Below are 20941 nucleotides of genomic sequence, written 5' to 3' on the forward strand. Positions count from 1 at the left end.
TTACTCAAACCTTACATTAATAACATCAGTATAATGCCACATTACAACAACCAACACACCAACTCCAACCCCTCCAAGCTATTTCCACCTACAGAACATTCCTGGTAACCCTCAAGAGTATGAATAAAAGTCAGGACCATCAACTCAAATTGAGGAGGTCCAGATAGCAGGAGAACTCACCTCATATACCTGTGAGGTACTGAGATGTCGAAGGGGCACAAAGGGCCTTTGCTGGTACCAAGCACCAAGTTCCAGAGAACCCCCAGGTGGTCTCAGGAGAGTTGTTCTATATCCTGCAGAGTATGCCAAGAAGTGTCGATGCAAAATGAGTTTTATACGAGCCCAGGTTAGGACAGATACCCGGGATACAGAATTTTCACAAAGAAGAGAGTGCTCTAATTTTTAATCTTGCACAACTACAGTGGAAAACTAAGAAGTAAATAAGTTAGGATTTATAAAGTTAGTAATTTCAATTCTTAACATGTGAGAACACATAAAAACACATCAAATGGAACACAAGAATATATTGTATCCATGACTAGGAACAGAATTTATGGCCAAAAAGCAGAAAAGAGGAAGTACAAGAACAGGAATCTTATTTTAGGGTTATAAAAGCATTGAAGAAGGAGAAAATCGTGGAAGCGGTACTAAAAATAAAGGGGTGGAGGGAAGAAGGTACGTAAGTACTTTCGGGTGTTTGGAAATGTGCTTACAGAGAACCTGAAGTTCAGAGGTCACAATGCAAAGTTCAGAGGTCAAGGAACAGCATTTTGATGACTGTCAACCTATCACCAATGTTTTTTAAAAAAGAAGTAGAATCAGCTCTCCTCCTGCTGCCCAAGATGCAAAAGGAAAGAGGGCTGATGGGAGGAAGACACAGGAGGCCAAGAAGGTATTCCATCCCCTGACAGAAAAGGCCCAAGAATTTTGACATTGGACAGTACATCCAGCCCCAAAGGGGCCTCATGTGCTGCTTTGTCAAATGGCCCTACTACATCCGGCTGCCTCAACAGATGGCTCTTCTCTATAAGCTTCTGAAAGTGCCTGCGGCCATTCAGTTCACTCAGGCCTTGGGCCACCAAGCAGCTATTCAACAGCTGAAACTGACCCACAAATACAGACCAGAGACAAAGCAAGAGAAGAACAGAGATTGTTGACCCAGACAGAGAAGAAAGCTGCTGTCTAAGGGGATGTCCTCACAAAGATGCCACCTCTCCTTCAAGCAAGGGTTAATAGTGTCACCACCGTAGTGGAAAACAAGAAGCCTCAGCCGGTAGTGATCGCACAGGATCCCATTGAGCTGGTCATCTTCCTATCTGCCTTGTGTGGTAAGATGGGGGCTCCCTACTGCATCATCAAGGGGAAGGCCAGGCGGGGGCGTCTGGTCCACAGGAAGACCTGCACCACTGTCACCCTCACCCAGGTAAACTTGGAAGCCAGGAGAGCACTGGCTCAGCAGGTGGAAGCTAGCAGGACCAATGATGACAATAGGTACGTTGAGATCCACCGTCACTGGGGAGGCAACACCCAAGTTCAGAGTGGGTGGGTCACACTGCCAAGATGGAAAAGGCAAAGAACTGTCCACCAAACTGGGCTAAGGGCACACTCTTGGGTTTTTGGTACATAAAAGTAATAAAAACTGTCTTTCAGCCGGTGTCAAAAGGAAAAATAAATAAATAAAGGGTGGGTGGGGGTGCCTGAGTGGGTCAGCTGGTTAAGCGTCCGACTCTTAGTTTCAGCTCAAGGTCATGATCTCACAGTTCATGGGTTCAAGTCCGCCTCGGGCTCTGCACTGACAGTGTGCAGCCTGCTTGGGATTGGGATTCTCTTTCTCTCTCTAAATAAATAAATAAGCTTAATAAACAAACTTTCCCTCCCTCGCTTGCTGTCTCCCTCAAAATAAATAAACTTAAAAAAAAAAAAGTAGAATCTGATGGGTCATAATTAAATCACACGAAAACTAATGGTGAGAAACATTTCTGAGCATGTTCAAATCTGAGATAAAAATCACTCTTAATTCCATTAAGTTATGGTAAGAAGGCAGGCAAGCAAGAAATGGGAAGTGGGGGAGGGAGAAAGAAAACAGACAGAAACAGAGGGTTAGGGAGGGAGAGAAAGAGGAAGATGAAGAGGGGAAAGAAAGAGGAAGGAAGAAGGGTGGAAAGGAGGAAGGGAGGGAGAAAAGAGAGAGGGAAGGAGGTTAGGACGCCCACCAGCAGCTGGCTTTCATCAGGTGCCTTACCGCAGGGAATTCTTTAGTTTTCTGTTAATTCTCTGGACACTCTTCCAACCAGGTCTTTCTTCCCCTTTCTCCACCTGACAGTCTCTCTGAATTAGCACCACTAGACTCATTAAAGACTCTGAGTCTTTTATCCAAATCAGAGTTATAAACCAACCACACTGATGACTAAAACCTCATTAAGCAGGTTATACATTTTAAAATCATGCAAGCCACAGTTAGCAGAATGTTTTTGACTTGTTTTAAACTATTGTTCCTCCATCAATAGAATAGGCCCACCTCCTACTGCTAAATATGCATGGCTTCAATAATAGTTAAAGAGCACTTTTAAATAAGACTAAGTGCAACCACAAAGAGCACCCAATCTTTCATGATGCATTAACAGGCCACTTTGGTTTTCACACTTTACCCAAATGCAGCCATCTTCTAGGAAAATTGTCAGTTATTTTTAATATTCATAAAACCAACTGACTTGTCTAAGAATAATACTTGTATAAAATTGCCTAAAATAGACATAAATTCCCTATTAGTATTCCCTGTCAGTTTTATACCATACAATTTATCGTCTACTTCGGGATGCTTACGAGACACAGAAAGCTTTTTAAAATTGCACCAGTTCATGGACAGCAACATGCAGAAGAATGAAACTAGACCACTTTCTTAACTCAAAATGGATGAAGGATCTGAATGTGAGACAGGAAACCATCAAAACCCTAGAGGAGAAAGCAGGAAAAAACCTCTCTGACCTCAGCCACAGAAATTTCTTACTTGACACATCTCCAAAGGCAAGGGAATTAAAAGCAAAAATGAACTATTGGGATCTCATCAAGATAAAAAGCTTCAGCACAGCAAAGGAAACAACCAACAAAACTAAAAGGCAACCAACGGAATGGGAAAAGATATTTGCAAATGACATATCAGACAAAGGGCTAGTATCCAAAATCTATAAAGAACTCACCAAACTCCACACCCGGAAAAACAAATAATCCAGTAAGAAATGGGCAGAAGACATGAATAGACACTTCTCTAAAGAAAACATCTAGATGGCCAACAGGCACATAAAAAGATGCTCAACGTCACTCTCATCAGGGAAATACAAATCAAAACCACACTGAGATATTACCTCATGCCGGTCAGAGTAGCTAAAATGAACCAGTCAGGAGACTATAGATGCTGGAGAGGATGTGGAGAAACGGGAACCTTCTTGCACTGTTGGTGGGAATGCAAACTGGTGCAGCCACTCTGGAAAACAGTGTGGAGGTTCCTCAAAAAATTAAAAATAGATCTACCTTATGACCCAACAATAGGACTGCTAGGAATTTATCCAAGGGATACAGGAGTGCTGATGCATAGGGGCACTTGTACCCCAATGTTTATAGTAGCACTTTCAACAATAGCCAAACAATGGAAAGAGCCCAAATGTCCATCAACTGATGAATGGATAAAAAAATGTGGTTTATATACACAATGGAATACTACGTGGCAATGAGAACGAATGAAATATGGCCTTTTGTAGCAACGTGAATGGAACTAGAGAGTGTTATGCTAAGGGAAATAAGTCATACAGAGAACAACAGATACCATAGTTTTCACTCCTATGTGGATCCTGAGAAACTCAACAGAAGACCATGGGGGGAGGGGAAGGAAAAAAATAAGTTAGAGAGGGAGGGAGGCAAACCATAAGAGACTCTTAAATACTGAGAATAAACTGAGGGTTGATGGGAGGTGGGAGGGAGGGGAAAGTGGGTGATGGGCATTGAGGAGGGCACCTGTTGAGATAAGCACTGGGTGTTGTATGGAAATCAATTTGACAATAAATTTCATATTAAAAAAAATTACACCAGTTCAACAGGTATAAAGCAGAAGGTAGACATCATCCTACGGTGGGATGTGGTCTGTATGTCATCCTAATCAGAGAAGCAGTTTGTATAGAACTGATGGTTTTAGAATGTTTAAGGGTAGCTTTAAAATTATTCACTATTTGTTTGAATGAAGTAGACAGTCAAAAAGGGAAAATGGAGTAGGACTAAAAGAGAAAAAGAAAAGAGTAAAGAAGAAACAAGATATATTAGAACCAAGAGGAAAGAGAAAAAAGTATTTATGAAGACCATCTACCATATTATAAGATACAGTATCAGGAAAAGAACACATTAGGATAGGATAATATAGGGGAAAATATACAAATTAAATTTAAAAACCACAGAAGTTAGGAAGAAATCTTACCTATCAAACTAGTTTATTGCTCAGAGAGAAAGAAAACATCTTCTCTAAAAACACTGTATATTGTTCAAATGTAACTGCTCAAGGCTGCCATCCATGGTTGTTCAAGTTGTGCACTATACAAGAGCTCTACATTTACATCATAGATATTGTGGTAACCAGCCTCTAAGATGGCTTCCAATAATCTTAGCCTCCTGGTACCATGTCCATGTATAGTTTCCTCCACGCTTAGTGGGAATAACCAACCGATAGGATATTGTAAAAATGATAGTGTATGACTTCAGAGGATGAGTCTTACAACATATTGAGGCATCCATGTTCTTCCTCAAATCACTTGCTTTGGAAGAAGCTAGATGTCAGGATTTTAGGATACTCACATAGACCTAAGGAGAGGGCCTCAGAGTGAGGAACTATGCCTCTGGCCGATACACATGAGAGAGTCACGTTGGAAGCAGATTTTCCAGCTTCAGTGAGGCCTTCAGGTCCCTGTAGCCTTGGCTGACATCTTGACTGCAATCCTAGGAGAGACCTCCAGCCAGAATTAACCACCCAAGCTGCTTTCAAGTTTCTGGTCCACAGAAACTGTGTGAGATGATAAATGTACATTGTTGTCCAAGGCCACTAAGTTTCCGGGTAATTTGTTAGGCAGCAATAAATAACTAATACAGATATCTTATTACTTTGGATGAGTTGCAAAATTATAGTGATAATTTTCCAACAGACAGCACTGATGTGTCTTATGCCAACAAAATCACTATATTATAGTCATCCAACAGATGAAAGTTAAGGGTCATTTTCTAACCTGATTGATATTTTGTATTCCATTTCATGAAAGAGGCAAGAATTTGATAACTGAAAAATCTCACTGATTTATTATCTAAAATAATATGTGCTTATCATAAAAAACGGTTTTTCTGGCTGATAGAATGATTATCAAAGATAATGACAATTTTTAAGAGAGAGAGAGAGAAATCTCTTCTTGGTACTGGTTGCACTGGTTAAATTTAACAACTCATGTAGTGGTTCAGATATTCCTGTTTGCTGTACCAAATGCTATTGGTGAGTCCCAGTTTAAATCAACAAAAATTTTCACTATATGACAAATCATCTTTAATGAATAAAAAAGTAACTATAATAAAAATTATGTATTCATAATATAAATATTTTAATAATATGTATGATGTTATACATATGTCAATAATATATTTTTATAAATATATATGGATACAGGGTAATTCTTTATAAATGTAGACATATATAAATATAAAATTATATTATAAAATATATTACTACATGCTATAGGTAGTGTGTGTATTATCCTAATGGAGATAATATATTACATGAAAGTATTATACATCGTATACATGTATAATGTTTTTATGTATAAATAAACATCACATAAGTAATATATATTTTGAAAAATATAACATACAACATAGATACATAATAAATATTTATATTTATAAATATATAGCATAAATACATATTTGTATTATATATTTATAATATACTTATAATGATAACATATTATTATAAATAAATGTGTTATACAGATATATTACTATAATAAACTATAAAGATATAAAGGAAAGGTTGGTAAGTAATTGTAAAAATTGGGTTTTTTTAATGAACTTTTCTTCAATACAAAAATTAATTGGTATTAAAATTTCACTGGTATATTGTTTGCATATTATATCAAAATGCTACAAATGCTAAGTTAAAATATTAAGCTATATGTTACATTTCCGTAATGTCAGAAAGAATTTTTAAAAATATATATACATATCAGAAAAGGAAAAATATAAAGCCATCAGAAAAGACATGAAGGAAAATTACTACATTTCATTAATTCTAAGACATATTTATTCCTGTGTTCGTTATTCATGGGCTCAGTCCCACAAGACTGCCCCCACTTCAGATGCCAGTTGAAAGTCCCAGGTTGTCACTCGTACTTGTGACCAACTGGCTACACAGATCTATGAGTTGGGGATTCCCACAACCTTCTCCTCAGGGTCGATAATTTGCTATAATGGCTCACAGAACCCAGGGAAACACATTTACTGGCTTACTATAAGTGATATAATAAAGGATACAGATGAACAGCCAGATGAAGGTCTATGTAGGGTGAGGTCTGGAAAGGTCTCCCCCACAGCTGCCTTTGTCCCCATGGAGTTGGGGTGCAACACCCTCCTGGCATGTGTATGTATTCACCAACCCGGAAGCTCTCCAAACCCTACAATTTAGGGAATTTTATGGTGTTTTCAATGATTAACGCTGTCTCCTGGGAGGCTGAGGGTGGGGCTGAAAGATCCAAACTTCTAATCAGGGCTTGGTGTTTCTCCTGACAAGACCCAGCCCCCACCCCACCCCACCCCCAAGCTCTCCAGGAGCCCATCAAGAATTGCCTCATCAGAACAAAAGATGCCCCTACCGTCCAGGAAATTGTGAGGGACTTAGGAGCTCTGTGTCAGGAACTGGGGTCAAACACCAAATATTAGACCAAAAGATGCTTCTAGAGCTCTTACCACCCCAGAAATTACAAGCGTATTTAAAAACAAAAAAATTAAGTTTATTTATTTTTGAGAGAGAGAGAGAGAGAGAGAGAGAGAGAGAGAGAGAGAGACAGAGTGCTAGCAGGGGTGGGGAAAAGAGAAAGAAGGAGAGAGAGAGAGAGACATAGAATCTGAATCAGGCTCCAGGATCTGAGCTGTCAGCACAGAGCCGAATGTGGGGCTCAAACCCACAAGCTGTAAGATCATGACCTGAGCCAAAGTCAGATGGTTAACCGACTGAGCCACCAAGCGCCCCACGAGTCTTTTAAAAGGAGCTCTGTGTCAGGAACCTGGGCAGAGACCAAATTCGTATTTCTCGTTATTCACAGAGACTATTAAATCTTTCCAGGTAATAGTCAAGTAATTTGAATGTTAAACAATGGTGCACTCTTGTTGAAAATAATACACCTCAAGTGATAAGTTTTAACTTTTCAAAGGATAGTTCAGACTGGGATTTTTCAGAAATTTATTATAGATATATTTTTCCTAATGGTGGTGGCGGGGGCAGGGGAGGGGAACCAAGCAGGGGAAAAATTGGTCTTTATTACATTAGCTTAGAGGATTGTGTATTTTGTCTGTTTTGCAAACTCTTTGGGAATGAGGGGAAAAGCAACTGAAGAATGAGAACAGACATAAAGGCTGTTAGATTTTGTATTATATTCTTAGTAAACATGAAGTGAAATGAACATTGTAAAGTGTTCAAAGTTGATAGGAATCTAACTTTGCAGCAAAACAGGTTGTACTGGTAAGACAGTGTCCAGTCTATGACACAGATGATGCGGTTTTTGGCAAGGCCATGTTTAACCGTCAGAGAATTGTCCAATAAATGTTAGCGTGAGATACTGAGAATGTTTTTTCATATCACACAAACCACAGCAACAATTCATAACATTATGGTATATATTTATGCAAAATACAAACACTGACATGAGCTAATACGACATAATACATAGAGAGAGTGAAATAAAAAAACAACTAAAATAATAGCAACTGTGATTCGCAAAACCATTTTCAATGAAGTAAGACGTGCTATTACCTGATTATTTTTCAGTTGAAGTAGTAGATGTAAATCATGTGAAATAGTTTAAAATTATTGTTAGATTCATGGATTTAAAAGTGCCATTATTTCTACCTTGAACAGTTTTTAGTAGACTACTTAAATTTCAATCTTATTAAAAATAAATTGGGAAGCTCCTGGGTGGCTCAGCTGGTTAAGTGTATGACTCTTGATTTTGGCTCAGGTGATGATGTCACAGTTAGTGGATTCAAACCCCGCATTGGGCTCTGCACTGACGGTGTGGAGCCTGCTTGGGATTCTCTCTCTCCCTCTCTCTGCCCCTCCCCTGCTCACTCTTTCTCTCTCAAAGTAAACAAATAAACATTAAAAAAAATTGGGAGTTCAGGGATATGACAAGGCCATGCATCTGATGCAAAAACAGACACTCAAAAACATTCTAGGGATTAAGGTCCTTGTTCTATTTATTCTTTAAACTTGGTAATAAACGAAGCAACGGAAGAATGTCTTTTATACCCTGCATTTTACACACTAATTTTACAACTACTTTTTGGTTTCCATAACACATTGAAATGTATCAAAAACACATTTGCTAAACAGAAATTGAAACTACTGCCAATACATCATGGGAAAATTGAGATGATACCACCAGGCCATTAAAAACTCAATTATAGCTAATATGCAATCCTTTTGTAGACATTATTGATGTCATGAATAAAGATGAAGATTCTAAAACTCAAGCTATAGGCATAAATTGAAAATGTCCCCTTTAAATTTGTTTTCTCAGGATAAACTTGACTATTTTAAGTAAAAAGTATGGTATAGCCAAAATGATACAAGACTTTGTAAATAATGCCCTTTATCCACAAAGATAAACACAGTGACGAAATTTACAAAGGCATACGTTATTGTGCTTGCTTTAACATCATGTATATAAAAATTGGAATATTACGGATGTTGTTAATTGGTATAGATGTTCAGATTTGCAGATAAAAAGGTTCTGGAGATTTGTTTCACAATAATGTGCATGTACTTAATACGACTGAACTATGCACTTTAAAAATGATTAAGATGGTAAATTTTATATTATGTGGGTTTTTTTCTTTTTGTAAATTTTTTAAATTTATTTTTGAGAGAGAGAGTGTGAGCGAGGGAGGGACGGGGCGGGGGTGGGGAACAGAGGATCCTATGTGGGCTGTGTCCTGACAGCAGCAAGCCAGATGTCGTACTTGAACTCATGAACCAAACCGTGAGATCATGACCTGAACCAAAGTCAGATGACCAACTGACTGAGCCACCTAGGCACCCTTATGTGTTTTCCTACCACAATAAAAAATGTTACTGGGGTGCCTGGGTGGCTCAGTCAGTTAAACATCTGACTTTGGCTCAGATCATGATCTCACGGTTTGTGAGTTCGAGCCCCACATCAGGCTCTGTGCTGACATCTCAGAGCCTGGAGCCTGCTTCGGGTTCTGTGTCTCCCTTTCTCTCTGCCTCTCCCCTGCTTGTGCTCTGTCTCTATCTCTCTCTCAAGAATAAATAAAAACATTTAAAAAAAAAAAAAAGAAGATCTAGAAGGGTGAGAAATCGTTTTGATAGCAAATGTCACAATCAAGCTGTCTTTGATCCAACATCAAACTGTTTACACATTTGTTTGGTTTGTTTGTACATTAGATACAGCAATATCTTTTTTTTTTAAGTTTATTTATTTATTTATTTATTTTGAGAGAGAGAGTGCATGAGCAGGGGAGGGAAGAGGGTGGGAGAGACAGAGAGAGAGAGAGAGAGAATCCCAAGCAGGCTTTGGACTATTGGTGCAGAGCCCCATGTAGGGCTTGATCCCACAAAACTAAGATCATGGCCTGAGCCAAAATCAAGAGTCAGACATTCAACTTACTGAGCCACCCAGGCACCCCACAACAATAATACCTTCAAAAGAAAGATTGTGATGGTGATTTCCTTGATGTATACATACATCAAAGCTCATCATTTATAAACTTTAAATATGTACAGCTTCATATACATCAATTATACCTCACTAAAGCTCTCCTATCTTTACATAAAAAGATTAGCTTACAATACTGAAATATCATGGTTTTTCTGGTTCAGTGCTTCTCAAACTTTAGTGTACATGTGAATCACTACTGGATCATATTAAAAAACAAATTCATAAAATTACTGTATGAGCCACTATTTCACAACAGAATGAAAACACTAATTTGAAAAGATATATGCACCCCTATGCTTATTGAAACATTATTTACAGTAGGCAAGATATGGAAACAACCTGGGTGTCCATTCATAGATGAATGGATAAACACACACACACACACACACACACACACACACACACACTGAAATATTACTCAGTCATTAAAAAGATGAAATCTTGCCATTTGCAATAATATGGATGGATGTTGAGGGGAATATTTCTAAGTGAAATAAGTCAATCAGAGAAAGGCAAATACCATATGGCTTCACTCATAAGTGGAATTTAAGAAACAAATGAAAAAAGAAAACAAAAAAACCCCCAAATACGTAACTATAGAGAACAAACTGATAGTTACCAGAAGGGAGGCAGGTGGAGGGTGGGTGAAATAGGCGAAGGGGACTAAGAGTGCACTTACCGTGAACAGCACTGAGTAATATACAGAATTATTGAATATTATACACCTGAAATGAATATAACATTGTATGTTAATTATATTTGAATTAAAAAAAAAGACCTTTGGGGTAAAAGAACTGCTGACAAAAAGTTAAGTTTTGACAATGTATCTAAAACATCAGAAAATAACAGTGATAAGAATAATGGCTAAAGTTTGCTGAGATTCTTGTATATACTAGGCACCATGCAATGAACTTTACTTGATTATTTCCTAATGTTTACAACAATGTTTTCAACATTGTTGTAGGTAATAATCTCACATGCATTGCACACACACAAAATGCTGAAGCTTAAGTATTCATTCATAAAACAAACAGATAAAAACAAAAAAAAGCAGATTCTGATGCCATAAATGTAATAGGAATAGTTCATTGATGCATACCTGAAAACCTTGTTATTTTCTAAAATCTAGTATGAATTCTGTTTAATTATTACAATATATTTATGGCAAGACTTTACTGAACACATTTCCAAATACTGTTGGAGCTCTCAGGGATATTTTTCTTTTCCAGTATTATTAGTCAGTGAGACTGGCTAAATTTGCAAAATTTAAAATGTTTGCAAACTACTTAAGCCTATAATGTGGCAAGGAAGACCATGAATCGGGTAACTATTATGGAAAATGAGATGTGAGAGTAAGCACTGAAATAGTTCTAAAGAATTTTATTTCAGGGAACCTGGGTGACTCAGTTAAGCCTCTGACTCTTGATTTCAGCTCATGGTTTGTGAGGTTGAGCACCGAATTGGCTCTGCACTGACAGTGTGAAAGCTAGTTGGGATTTTCTCTCCCTCTCTCTACCTTTCCCCTGCTTGCTCTCTCTCTCTTTCTCTCCTTCATTCTCTCTCTCATAAAATAAATAAACATTAATTTTTTTAATTTTAGAAAAGAATTTTATTTCTATGATTTTAATAGATTATTATTTTTTAAGTTTATTTTGAGAGAGAGCACATGTATGTGAACGGGGGAGGGGCAGAGAGAGGAAGAGAGAATCCCAAACAAGCTCCATGGAGCTTGATGCAGGGCTTGATCTCAGCATCCTGAGATCATGACCTGAGCCGAAATCAAGAGTCAGACACTGAACTCACAGAGCCACCCAGGCACCCCTAGATTACTATTTTTAAAATTATTACTTCATAGTTGTTTCAAATTCTTGATTGTTATGATTAATTTTAAAAATACCGATAATTTCATGATGAATGAGTTCCCAATTATTTTAATTACAATTTTAAATATCTTTTAACTTCATGTTAAAATTTGATGTATAAATTTATTTAGAAGGTTTTGTGTTGACTTTATGTATGACTCATTTGTAATTATTATTATTGAGAAGTATGTAATAAATCAACTTGGTGATGTTACGGACCCTGCTTGGGACTCTGTCTCTCCTTCTCTCTGACGCTTCCCCACTGATGTGCATGCACTCTCACGCACACGCGGTCCTTCTCTCTCAAAATAAATAAATAAATAAAAATTTTTTTAATTGGGTGAATTCTATGGTATGTGAATTATACCTCAGTAGAAAAGGACAGTAACTCCTGGTCTAATCAAACAAAATATGGATGTGACAATACTTGGGAAACCAAAAAGTACCAAATACATATGAAATCACTAAGGCAAGCATGGGGACACCTTTTTTAAGGGCTTTAAAAAAAGGTCTAATATTTTAGAGTTGGCCTTAACTAAATAATTGATGTGAAGACACACCATATGACCTCAAGGAGCTTTTACAACTTTTTACAACTGTTCCACTTTTTGTCGGAACTTGACATGCAGATTCAGTTTTATACACAAGAGGGCACTGTCCACCAAATGACAAACTTGTTCAAAGCTGCAGGAAAGTAAACAAAATCTCAGAAAAAACCAAAGTGTCATAGAAAAAAAAAAAAACAACTAATATTTATAAGTACCATATATATAAAAATATGTATATATTCATATATATATGAATTTTCTTATGAGTGCACAATATCTAGAAGGGCAAATAACATGGACATGGATGAGAGGGATACATTGGGGGGTTTGTTTTAATTCTTATTATTTAAGTATAGTTGACATAAGATGCTATATTAGTTTCAGGTACACAACATACTGATTTGACAATTTTATGCAACTCACCACAATAAGTGTAGTTACCATCTGTCAGCATAAATGTTACTACAATATTAGTGACTATATCCCTATGCTGTACTTTTCTTATTTTTTCTTACTTAAAAAAAATTTTTTTTAATGTTTTATTTATTTTTGAGAGACAGAGAGAGAGAGACAGAGCGTGAGCAGGGGAGGGGCAGAGAGAGAGGGAGACACAGAATCCGAAGCAGGCTGCAGGCTCTGAGCTGTCAGCACAGGGCCTGATGTGGGGCTCAAACTCACCAATGGTGAGATCAGACCTGAGCCAAAGTCCGACGCTTAACCGACTGAGTCACCCAGGCGCCCCCTGCCCCCCACCCCCCGCCTTTTAAAAAATTTTTCTTAACGTTTATCCTTATGCTGTACTTTTCATCTCCTGACATTTATTTTACAACTGTAAATTTGTACCTTAATCCCTTTCACCTATTTCACTCACTCTCCACCACCTCCAGTCTCCTCTCAATTTGTTCTCTGTATCTATGGGTTTGTTTTGTTGTTTTATTGTTGTTTGTTCATTTTTTCACGTTCCTCATACAAAAGTGAAATCATATGGTATCTGTCTTTCTCTGTCTGACTTATTTCACTTATTTCATAATACCCTCTCGGTCCACCCAGGTTGTCACGAATGGCAAGATTTCACTCTTTTAAATGGCCAAGTGAAAGTCCATTGTGTATATATACACATCTTTTTTATCCATTCATCATCTACTGATGGACATTTAGGTTGTTTCCACATCCTCGCTACTGTAAATAATGCTGCAATGAACATAATGGTGCATGTATCTTTTCAACTTAGTGTTTTCATCTTCTTTGGATAAATATCTAGTAGTGGAATTATTGGATCGTATGGTATTTCTATTTTTAATTTTTTGAGGCACCTTCATACTGTTTTCCACAGTGGTTGCACCAGCTTGCATTCCCACCTACACTGCACATGGGTTTCCTTTTCTTCTCTTGAGAGGGATACTTTTTGTTGAATATTTTATGCTTTTTATGTTCTGAACTATGTGGTTGTATTGTTTGTGCGAAATGTTACCTTACTAGGAAAATTATTTTGTGCCTATTTAGATTAATATACAAATTTGATAAAAAAGGATGTGGAGAATATGTACAAAATTTAGACAGATGATTTTAAAATATTTTAATAAATGATTGCCAATTTATACTAATAGCTTTTTAAAAAACATTCTTCTAATGAACTCAAGAATCTTCCCATGTGTTATTTATTATTGCCATTGTTCTCTTTCTCTTTCCCCTTCTTTCTTTCCCTTCCTCCTTCCTTTTTTCCTCTTTCTTTCCTTCCAGGTATAGGAAAGATTATTTAATTTTTAATTAGTTTTCAATTTTCTACTACCAAACTCTTCAAAGGAAAGTTTGAAAAAAGTTTACAGTAAGTACTCACCATTTTGACAATAATAATTTTTTGTTTTGTTTAAAACTGTTTCTCTACATATACTTGTAAGGTGAGCATTTTTTCAAGTTTTTTTTTCAGATACTCTAACCTTAAATATTTCAGTATGCAGCTATTTGATGAAAGATATTCAATTACACTGCCATAATGCTATTACCACACCTGAGAAAATTAAGGGTAGTTTAAGTTTATTTAAAGTATATTTATTTATTTATTATTTTTTAATGTTTATTCATTTTCTGAGAGACAGAGTGTGAGTGGGGGAAGAGCAGAGAGAGAGAGGGAGACACAGAATCTGAAGCGGGCTCCAGGCTCTGAGCTGTCAGCACAGAGCCCTACGTGGGGCTTAAACTCACAAACTTCAAGATCATGACCTCAGCCGAAGTCAGATGCTTAACTGACTGAGCCACCCAGGCGCCCCTGTTTATTTATTTTGAGAGAGACAGAGAAAGGCATGAGTGGGTGAGGGGCAGAGAGAGAGAAAGAAAGAATCCCAAGCTGACTCCTCACTGCTAGCACAGAGGGCTCAAGCTCATGAAACCGTGAGATTTTGACCTAAAAGCACGAGTTGGACTCTCGACCGACTTAGCCACCCAGGTGCCCCAAGGGTAGTTTTTAATATAGTTTATTATCCAGTCCATTTAAAATTTTGTATTTGGGCCTAAAAGTCTGCCGCCCAGCATCAAGGTTTAGACAAAGTACTGTGGGGGCGCCTGGGTGGCGCAGTCGGTTAAGCGTCTGACTTCAGCTCAGGTCACGATCTCGCGGTCTGGGAGTTCGAGCCCCGCGTCGGGCTCTGGGCTGATGGCTCAGAGCCTGGAGCCTGTTTCCGATTCTGTGTCTCCCTCTCTCTCTGCCCCTCCCCCGTTCATGCTCTGTCTCTCTCTGTCCCAAAAATAAATAAACGTTGAAAAAAAAATTAAAAAAAAAAAAAAAAGACAAAGTACTGTGGTTGTTATGTCTCTTCAGTCTCTTTTGTTTTAGAGCATTCCCTCATTGTTTTAATGACTAATTTTTTGTAGAGACCAGGCAAGTTGTGTTATATGGAACATTTGATCATTTCCTAGTGGTATCATTTGAATTGTTCCTCTGCTCTCTGGAAATTAGATTCAGGTTAAAAATTTTTGACAGTTTTTAACATTTGTATTATAAAACAAAATACATAAAACAAAAACAAAAAAGCAGTATAATGAATTATTACAAGATAAACACACTTTTATAGCTGCTGTCCTAATCAAAACATAGAACACTGTCAGCACCCCAGAAACCCTCCATGGACCCCTTCATAACTCTTTACTCCTCTCTCCCCATCCAACATGATCACTATTCTTTTTATGGAAATTGATTCCTTACTTTCTTTGTAATTTTACCATCCAAACACGCATGAAATGCCATGATTTCGTTTTCCTGGTTTTTGAACTTTATGATTAAAACCATAGATTAAGTGTTCTTTCATGTCTGGCTTCTTGTAGTGAACGTTGTCTTTGTGAGATCATCTGTGTGTGTGTGAATAGTTGTAGTTCATTCATTTACATAGCTTCGTTGTAAGAATATATAATTCATGTTTTTCCAGTGTTCATGGACACTTGGCTTATTTCACATACTTGGTTTTTATAAATAATGCTACTATGAATGTTCTTGTGTCTTTCTCTTGGTACACATGTGCATGCATTTCAGTTGGGCTTATATTCAGGAATATCACTATTGGCCCACGGGGTATGCATATGTCCAACTTTCATAAAAGATGATGGTCTTCAAAGTAACTGTACCAGTTTGAACTCCCATTAACATTGTATGAGAATAACTGTTGCTGTATATCCTTGTCAGCACTTGGTACTGGCAGTTCTAATTTTAATCATTCTGGTGGAGGTACAGTAATATGACATTGTGGTTTTAACTGCATTTCCTCTTTTTAGAAAGGTTGAACCATTCATGTTTCAGCCTTTTTGCATGTTTTTGTGAAAATTCTGTTTATTTCTCTTATCTTCTTCCTCCCTTCTTTGGATTACCGTATTTCTTTTTGATCCTTAACCTAAATATTTTTGGGGTATGAGTCCTTTATTAATTACATGAGTTGCAAACATAATCCACAGTGTGTTTTGCTTTTGATTCTCTTCATGGTGCCTATTGATGAACAGATGTTCTTAATTTTGATGTAATCCAACCTATCAATCTTTCCTTTTTTGGTTAATTCTTCCTTGTCTTCTTTAAAAAATCTTCTCTTCAAATCATGATAAAATAATCCTATATTAGCTTTATTATTGTTTTGCCTCCCACAATGTCTATGATTTACTGGGAACTGATATTTGTCAAATACAAATAAAGAATAAAGTCAATGATCTTTAATTACATGGATATTTGGTTTTTCCACCACAATTTGTTGAAAATGACATTATTTGCCCACTGCTCTGCAGACTGCCTTGTCATAAGTATCCATTTTTGTGGCCTTCTGTTTTTGTGTTCTGTCTTGAGATTCATTAGTATATTTTTCTTTCCTTGTACCAATATTACACTGCATTAATTGCTGTCTCTTTATAGTAACTCATAAATTTTGTGTAGTGTATTTCATTGTTTTTTTCAAGAGTGACTATGCTTAGTCTTTTGCACTTCTTTTTTTTTTTTTTTTAACGTTTTTATTTATTTTTGAGACAGAGAGAGACAGAGCATGAACGGGGGAGGGGCAGAGAGAGAGGGAGACACAGAATCGGAAGCAGGCTCCAGGCTCTGAGCCATCAGCCCAGAGCCTGACGCGGGGCTCGAACTCACGGATTGTGAGATCGTGACTTGAGCCGAAGTCGGACGCTTAACCGACTGAGCCACCCAGGCGCCCCTTTTGCACTTCTATAAATATTGAAGAAATCAGTTTCTCAGGTTCATTAAAAAACAAATAAAAATCCTCCTGGGATTTTGAATGAGATTGCACTGAATTTAAGGGTTAAATTCGGGGGAAGACTGACATCCTTACAGTACTGACTACCCAATTTCCCAATCCATGCATGTTGCATACTCCTTCATTCTGGTTTTATATATTCTTAACAGTGTTTTACACTAGAGATTTTTAACATCCTATTTTAAGTGTATTCCTAAGTATTTGATTTTTTATGCTATCATAATCTCCAACTTTCACAAAAGTTTCATATTTGCATTTTTTGTTGTAGGTACATAAAAAAATTAATTTTTACATATAGACCTTGTGTGCAGCAATCTTTAATCTGTAGATTTCTTTTGGATTTTCTACATGCACAATCATATCATCTGTGAACAAGGGCAGTTTTATTTATTATGTCCAAATATTATACTTTTCACTGGCTGGGTCCCTCAGTACAATAATGAACACAGAAATGGTAACAGTGAATATACTAGTCTTGTTTAGGTCTCAAAGGGAAAGTTGTAAATATTTCACCAGTTAAGTGTGAGGTTTGCTGATGGATTTTTAAAAATAGATACTATTTTCTTTGATGTTTATTTTAGAGAGAGAGACAGAATGTAAGAAGGGAAGGGGCAGAGACAGATGGAGACATAGGATTTGAAGTAGGCTCTAGGCACTGAACTGTCAGCACAGAGCCTGAGGTGGGGCTTGAACTCACAAACTGCAAGATCATGACTTGAGCCGATGTCCTTAACCGACTGAGCCACCACAATTTATTTATTTGTAATAAATTTCCCTTTTACTTCATGTTGCTAAGAATTTTGTTTTTAAAATCGTGCATAGATGTTCAAATTTATCACCATCTTTCTGCATCAATTGAGATGATTGTATAATTTTTCCCTTTTATTTTATTGATTTGGTATCTTACCTTTCATTCTTGAACTTGCATAAAATTGGCATTATTTATTTCTTAACTGTTTGGTAAAATCCATTTATCTGAGCCCAGAGTCCCCCCCCCACCGTTTTAATGTTTTACTTATTTTTGAGAGACAGAGAGAGAATAAGCATGGGTGGGGCAGAGAGAGAGGGGAAAGAGGATCCAAAGCAGGCTCTGTGTTGACAGCAGCAAGCCCAGTGTGAATTGAGAGATCATGACCTGAGCAGAAGTCCAACGCTCAACCGACTCAGCCACCCAGGTGCCCCTGTAAAGTGTTTAATAACAAATTCATTTGAGTTGATACAGAACTATTCAAATTTTCTTTTCTTTCTTTTTTTTTTTTCAGTTTTGGCAGCTTGTTTTTTTTTCTAGCAATCTGTTGATTTAAAAAAAATTTTTTTTTCAACGTTTATTTATTTTTGGGACAGAGAGAGACAGAGGATGAACGGGGGAGGGGCAGAGAGAGAGGGAGACACAGAATCGGAAACAGGCTCCAGGCTCTGAGCCATCAGCCCAGAGCCTGACGCGGGGCTCGAACTCACGGACCGCGAGATCGTGACCTGGCTGAAGTCGGACGCTTAACTGACTGCGCCACCCAGGCGCCCCTAGCAATCTGTTGATTTTATATAATTTCTAAAATATTGGCCTAAGGTCGTCCATCTTTTTTTACCTTTTAAATGTCTGTGATATCTGTGGTGATATCCTGTCGTTACAGGTAAACATAGGATTTACTATATTTAGTTACATAGCCTTAAGTTTTACACAGCAGTGTATCTTGAAAAACCATTAATGACATCAAATATTGTTTCATTGCACCACCTTGAACTTTTTCATGCCGTGGAACCTATTTTTCCAATAAAGTATTATTATCTTTCAATGTAGAAACAGAAAAAGTGGAGGTAGCCTGATTAAAGCAAAGTGAAGGGGTGTTTGGATCTCTCAAATACTTGGGCTCCCTTTCGTTGGAGGTCTCTCCTGTTGGAAGAACACGCTGAGAATTATATTCTATATTATACATATGCATATACATATGTATGTATGTGCAATTTAACCAACCTTCCATTGTTGGATGCTTCTAACTCCTTAAACTTTTGCGCACACTTTTTGTTTTGTTTTTTAAGTAGCGCCACCACCTTCCCAGGCAGGAGGCTCATGGCTCCATGTCTATCCCTGGCAGGCGGGGCTCTCGGGTCACAAAAGCGTGACAGCCTCACTGCAGCAGCCAGTCTCCCCAGTGGTAGTGGAGAGAGAGTGGGAGGTGGGGGGAGGCCCCAGCCCTGGGGACTGCGGGCAACTGGAGAGCCTGCGGGGAGCGACCACACTGTCCCCTGCCAGTGTGCTCCCCACATGCCCTGTGCACCTCTTAAATTAATGCTTTAGAGTTAATTCCTGGAAACGCAATTGCTGGGTAAAAGGTTATGTACAGTTTTAAGACTTTAAGATTGTATTGATAAAGTGCTGGTTTAAAAAGTTGTACCAATTTATGATCCCAGTGTACCCTCCACACCTGAATCAACATTGGATATTATCATTGAGTATTTGAAAATACTGGAAGGAGTATTATTCAGTCTTTAAAGATGACGATTCAGATCCTTCACACCTGAGGGAATATTTGACAGCAGTCAATGCAAAGAAACCCAGAATCCAACTGCACTTTCAGGAAAAGATAATGAAGTAACATAGTTTGTGAGGAATTTTCCTGTTTCTCCCCCCAAATTTTCTTTCATCACAGTTTTACAATATGCGGGTAAGAAAAAAAAATCCAGAATGCAAGAAGGTTGGCCCCTGCATCACTTTCACCAGACTTAAGTCACTCCAATTAATTTTAAACAAAAGGGAATTTAAGCTAGAGAATTAAGAGTTTACAATCGCTGACAGGTGTGAAGGGTCTTTACGGATGACTCTCAGAACAATGCCATAGAACCACCAGACATGGGAACAATCGGGAGTCTGGGTTTAGGAAACCACTGTACCAATGGTTGAATCCAGGATCACGTGCCCATGGCGTCATGAAGGTGAATACCTTACCTTAGCTATGAACCAAACATCAGGAACTCATTGCTTCATTTACTAAATGCAAACTGCTAGATTTAACAAGATTGATGCCCCTACAAAGTTCTGCCTCCCTCTTCACTGACTCGATTTCTGAGTTTGAGTGAATGCAACTAGCCTAGAGGTCAAATATAGGCAAAAGTCAAGCTGCAAGGAAGTCTGGGAAATGTAGTTTTTATACTTACAGCTCCTGTAGTACAGGGTGGCACTCCAAAAAGAGCTTGGATCAACTGTTTAGCAATCCAATCTTTCACAGGCCCTTTATTTCCTTGATGGTTTGACACGATAATTATAAATATTGTTAAAGATTTTCTCTGACCCACCTGATCTGATGATGCCTTCTACCTTTCTCTGCCTTGACATGTGCCATGGGAGGCTGACCCCTATATTTCATTTCCTGGGTTATTTCTGGCTGCTAGCCAATTTTAGCCAATGGCAAATCATGGAAGATGTAATCGGACTTCCTCCCTTCTGGTCTGACTTTGGTAGTGGCTGTGTCCTTCTATCTAAGAGTAAGGCACCTGCTGGTGGATAGTTCTTGCTATCTTGCTAACTGGAGATCAGTTACAGTACCCTCCACTTGCCTTCTTACTTCTAGAAATATTAATGCCTTCTGACTGCTGCTAAGTGGTTTTTAACCACTCCTTGTTTGTTCCCTTAACCAGATCCAGATATGCAGTAATTCCTTCATTTGACTCTCTTCAATTACTTCTTCGAGTGTTCCATCTTTTTCTGCCAGGAATGTCACTGAAATAATGATGGATAAGACATAATTTTTATTCCAAGGTGCATTCGGTCAGGTAGATGACAATATTATAGCCATCTATTATGGAACGAATTCTGTCCACACCTC

The 20941-nt window shown here is 37.8% G+C and overlaps 1 pseudogene; it reads left to right on the forward strand.

Annotated features, from left to right (window-relative positions):
• Window positions 1–204: 204 nt before the first annotated feature.
• Window positions 205–19408, forward strand: LOC121036649 (60S ribosomal protein L7a-like; annotated as a pseudogene).
• The last annotated feature ends 1533 nt before the right edge of the window (window positions 19409–20941 follow it).

The sequence above is a fragment of the Herpailurus yagouaroundi genome, unplaced genomic scaffold, assembly GCF_014898765.1.
Source record: "Herpailurus yagouaroundi ecotype Mexico unplaced genomic scaffold, PumYag 28, whole genome shotgun sequence".
Taxonomy (NCBI): domain Eukaryota; kingdom Metazoa; phylum Chordata; class Mammalia; order Carnivora; family Felidae; genus Herpailurus; species Herpailurus yagouaroundi.